The following is a 4,493-nucleotide window of genomic DNA, read 5'->3' as shown; positions in this document are numbered from 1 at the left end:
CATTTGAACTGCAAGGTCGGTGGTTCAAGCTCACCAGCTGCTCCTCGGAAACCCTATACAGGGTCGCTATGCGTTGGAATCGACTCGACAGCACTTAACAACAATAACACTAGCTAGCAATCATGAACATTTCTTCATATGTTTGTTGGCTGCCAGGATCTCCTCCTTGGTGAAGTGTCTATTCATGTCCTGTGCCCATTTTTTAATTGGGTTATTCGTCCTTTTCTTGTAGGTGTTGTAGGTTCCTATATATTTTGGAAATGAGTCCCTTACCTGATGTGTCATTGCAAAAGATTTTTTCCCATTCTGTGTGCTCCCTTTTTACTTTTTTGGTGAAGTCTTTTGATGAACATAAGTTTTTAATTTTTAGTATGTCCCATTGATCTATTTTGCTACTTTTGTTTGTGTAATTTTCAAAATGTTTGGTAGTCTGTGTATGCCCTGTATTAGAGCTCTCACATTTGTCCCTATTTTTTTCATTGATGGCTTTTGTAATTCTGGGGTTCACATTTAGGTCTTTAATCCATGCTGAGTTGGTTTTTGTATAAGGTGTGAGGTAAAGATCTTGTTTCAGTCTTTTGCATATCACTTTCCAATTCTGCCAGCACCATCTACTCCCCATGAAATATACTTAGGTACTTTATCGAAAATCAGTTGGCTGTATGTGGATGGGTTAATTTCTGGATTCTCGATTCTGTTCCATTGATCAATGTATCTTTCATTATACCAGTGCCAGGCTCTTTTGGCCACTGTAGCCATGTAGTAAATTTTGAAATGAGGGAATGAGAGGCCCCACACCTTGTTCTTCTTCTTAAAGCAGTGCTTTGTGTATCCTGGGTCTATTTCCTTTCCATAATTATTTTTTCCATCTCTTTGAAGAATGTCGTTGGAATCTGAATTGGGATTGTGTTATACATGTAAATTACTTTGGGCAGTATTGACATTTTCACAATGTTAACTCTACCTATCCAGGAGCATGGCATATTCTTCCATTTTTGTAAGTCTCTTTTGGTTTCTTGTAGTAGTGTTCTGTAGTTTTCTTTGTATAAGTCCTTTATTTCTCTGGTCACATTTAGTCCTAGATATCTCATCCTTTGGGTGGCTGTTGTAAATGCTATTGCTTTCCTAATGTCTTTTTCAGCACTGTCATTATTGGTATAGAGGAATCCAACTGATTTTGGGTGTTGATCCTCCAATGAGGTCTAGTAGCTTTTTTACTAAGTCTTTGGGGTTTTCTATATATAGGATCATATAGTCTACAAATAGAGAGAGTTTTACTTCCTCTTTGCCAATTCGGATGCCTTTGATTTCTCTATCTTGCCATATAGCTCTGGCTAAGACTTCCAAAACAATATTGAATAGGAGTGGTGACAAAGGGCATCCTTGTCTGGTTACTCTTCACAGAGGGAAGGCCTTCAGTTTCTCTCCATTGAGAGTAATGTAGGCTGTTGGTTTTGTATATATGCTGTTTATTATGTTAAGGAATTTCCCTTCAATTCCTACTTTGTTGAGGGTTTTTTTTTACCAGGAATGGAAGTTGGATTTTGTCAAATGCCTTTTCTGCATCCATCGATATGATCATGTGGTTCTTTTCCTTTTTCTTGTTTATATGGTGGATTACATTGATTGTTTTTCTAATGTTGCACCATCCTTGCATCCCTTTTATGAAACCCACTTGGTCATGATGTATTATTTTTTTGATGTGCTGCTGGATTCTGATGGCTAGGATTTTGTTGAGAATTTTTCCGTCTATATTATGAGGGATATTGGTCTGTAATTTTCTTTCTTAGTGATGTCCTTCCCTGGTTTGGTATGAGGGTTATGTTTGCTTTATAAAATGTATTAGGAAGTTCTCCATCTTCCTCTATATTTTGGAATAATTTGAGTAGAATTGGTGACAAATCTTCCCTGAATGTCTGGACCTAGATTTCTTTTGGTTGGGAGTTTTTGATGACCTGATCAATTTCTTCTTTTGTTATGGGTCTGTTCAATTCTACTTCATTCTGTGTGAGTTTAAGTAGGTCGTGTTTTTCTAAAACTGTATCCATCTCTTCTAAGTTTTCAAATTTGTTGGAGTACAACTTTTCATAGTATCCTGTTATTATCCTTTTGATAATGTTTATCCATGTGGTTTCTAATGAGTGTTATTTGTGTCTTTTCCCTCTTTTCTTTTGTTAGATTTGCCAATGGTTTATCAATTTTGTTAATCCTTTCAAAGAACCAGCTTCTTGTCCTGTTGATTTTTTCTATGGTTTTTCTGTTTTCTGTCTCATTTATTTCTACTCTAATGGTTATTTTTTTTTCTTTTGGTGACTGTAGGTTCCCTCTGTTGGTCTGTTTCTAATTGTTGTAGATGCTGTGTTACTGTGTTAATTTTGATTTTTTCTTCTTTTTGGATGTGCACATTTATCACAATGAATTGTCCTCTCAGTACCGCTTTTACTGTGTCCCAAAGATTTTGGTATGTTGTGTTTTCATTCTCGTTTATTTCTAGGAACTTTGTGAGTTCACGTTTAATTTCCTCTATAACCCAGGCACTTTTCTGCAGGGTGTTATTCAGTTTCCATGTATTCGACTTTATTTCCTAGGTCTTCTCATTGTTGATTTCTAGTTTTATAGCATTGTGGTCTGAAAAGATGCTTTGTAGTATTTTGATGTTTGCAAATTTATGGAGGCTTGCTTTGTGACCTAACACATTGTCAATTCTGGAGAATGTTCCATGTGCACTGGAAAAGAATGTGTATTGTGCTGTTCTTGGGTTGAATGCTCTGTACACATCTATGAGGTCAAGTTGGTTGATTATGCTGTTTAGTTCCTTTGTATCTTTGTCTAGTTTCTTTCTGATTTTCTATCCCTTTTCAAAAGTGGTGTATTAAAATCTCCCGGGCTGCGAACCTTAAGGTCAGCGGTTCGAAACTACCAGCCACTCTGCAGGAGAAAGATGAGGCTTTCTACTCCCGTAAAGATTTACACCCTCGGAAACCCTGTACAGGGTCACTATGGGTCGGAACTGACTCGAAGGCACTTAACAACAACAACAACAACTATAATTGTAGATTTATCTATTTTTTCTTTAATTCTAGTACAGTATCCTTTATATATCTTGGTGTTCTTTCATTGGGAACATAGATATTTATTATAGTTATGCCATCTTGCTCTTTAATCATGAGATATTGTCCTTTATCTCTTATTCTGGTTTTTGCCTTAAAGTTTATTTTATCAGAGATTAGTATTGCTTGTTTTTTTTATTGCAATTAGCTTGGTATATTTTTTTCCACTCTTTAACTTTTAGTCTGTTTTATTCTTTGTGTGTAAGGTGTGTCTCTTGCAGGCAGCATATTAAAGGGCCATGTTTTCTTTTCCATTCTGCCACTCTCTGTCTCTTCACTGGTGCATTTAATCCATTGGCATTCAGCGTAATTATCAATGTTGTTGTTGTTATGTGCCATGGAGTCCATTCTGACTCATAGCGATCCTGTACAGGGTTTCCAAGGCTGTAAATCTTTACGAGAGCAGAAAGCCTCATCTTTCTCCCATGGAACAGCTGGTAGTTTTGAACTGCTGACTTTGAGGTTGGAAGCCCGACTCGTAACCACTACGCTATTAATTGCTGTCATTATGTTAATTTTTGTGGTGCTATTCATTCCTTTGTTCTGCATGCCTTCTTGTGCTGAGTTTATATTTTTTGTGCTATTTCTTGTCAGTTTCTTCTTGGTTTTAATGTTTCCTTGTTTTGCTTGGATCTTCATTTTTCATGGTAAGTTGGTGAAGTATTAACTTTCTTTGGGGTTACCTTACAGTCTATTGACTTTTCCCTCCATTTAAGACAATCAATTCCCTTCATTTAAGATAATCAATTCCCTTCATTTAAGGATCTCTGTTCCTTTTCCCCCCCGCTTCTTTGACATTGTTATTATTTTGATCTTTGATTGGCCTCCCAGGTCCTTTGAATTTGCTGTTGTAATTTTGTTCTGTTCTGGACTCTGCTATCTGTCACCTAGGTTCTGAGTGGTGTTGTCACATCTGTCAATCTCTGGTTGTTGTCTGTTCTTGTTGGTTTTCAGTCCAAGGAACTGCCTTTAGGATGTTTTGTAGCACTGGATTGGCTTTGACAAAATCTCTTAGCTATTGTTTATCCTGGAGTGTTCTGATTGCACCATTGTATATGATTGGCAGTTTTTCTGGATAGACGATTCTGGTTTGCAGTTTTTTTTTTTTCTTTTACGGTTTTATATATGTCTTCCCATTGCCTTATTGCCTTCATGGTTCCTACTGAGAAATCAGAGCTTAATCTTATTTGCTTGCCTTTGTAAGTAACACTTCTCTTTTCCCTGCCTGCTGTAGGATTCTCTCCTTGTCTTTGATTTTGGAGAGCTTGATTATCATATGTCTTGATAATGTTCTTTTGGGGTCTGTCCTTCCTGGGGTTCATTTAGCTTCTTGAATGTTTATCTTCTCATCCTTCAAGATTTTAGGGACATTTTCTTCCAGTG

The sequence above is a fragment of the Chrysochloris asiatica genome, unplaced genomic scaffold (genome assembly GCF_000296735.1).
Source record: "Chrysochloris asiatica unplaced genomic scaffold, ChrAsi1.0 scaffold00315, whole genome shotgun sequence".
NCBI classification, from domain to species: Eukaryota; Metazoa; Chordata; class Mammalia; order Afrosoricida; family Chrysochloridae; genus Chrysochloris; species Chrysochloris asiatica.
The sequence above is the reverse complement of the archived record's forward strand: the minus strand, read 5'-3'. Positions refer to the sequence as shown.